Genomic DNA, 752 nt, shown 5'->3' on the forward strand with positions numbered 1-752 from the left:
CCCAGGCTGGTCTCGAACTCCAAGGCCCAAGTGATCCTCCCACCTTGGCCTCTCAGAGTGCTGGGATTACAGACATGAGCCACTGCACTTGGCCTCCAGCACATTGTTTTAAAAAATAACTCAGCTGTTATGAAAAGAAATTAGAAAATAAAATTAACTTATGTGGCCTGTAAATGATTGGTAAGATTCTATAAATAAAGCTATATTCTATAAAAAATGAAATGAAATAAAATCAGCATTTAATGGTACGAATTTCCCTTTAATCACTGAGTCCCATCCATTTTTACATAAATTCAAAATATTTTCTAATTTCTCTTTTGATTTCCTTTTTGACCCATGGGCTATTTAGAAGTGTGTCGTTAGATTAGGTGAGGTTAGATTCTGATCTCAGCTTAATTTTTAGTCTTTGCAACTCCAAGAGACGTGAGCAGTGGTATGAATCCTAATTCTGTTCTCAAAGCTTTTGCTGTGTTATTTTCATGCTGTCCTAAGCATGTGCAGTCAAGGGGTGAGGCCGGAACTTCTGTGGTTCATAGAGAGTTAGTGGCTCGCGCCTGTAATCCCAGCATTTTGGGAGGCTGAGGTGGGCAGATCACTTGAGGCCAGGAGTTTGAGACCAGCTGGGCCAACATGGTAAAACCCCATCTCTACTAAAAATGCAAAAATTCGGCCAGGCGCTGTGGCTCACCTGAGGTCAGGTGGCCCACCCAGCACTTTAGGAAGCCGTGGCTGGTGGATCACTTGAGGTCAGC

The sequence above is a fragment of the Colobus angolensis genome, unplaced genomic scaffold (genome assembly GCF_000951035.1).
Source record: "Colobus angolensis palliatus isolate OR3802 unplaced genomic scaffold, Cang.pa_1.0 Scaffold148, whole genome shotgun sequence".
In the NCBI taxonomy this organism is placed as follows: domain Eukaryota; kingdom Metazoa; phylum Chordata; class Mammalia; order Primates; family Cercopithecidae; genus Colobus; species Colobus angolensis.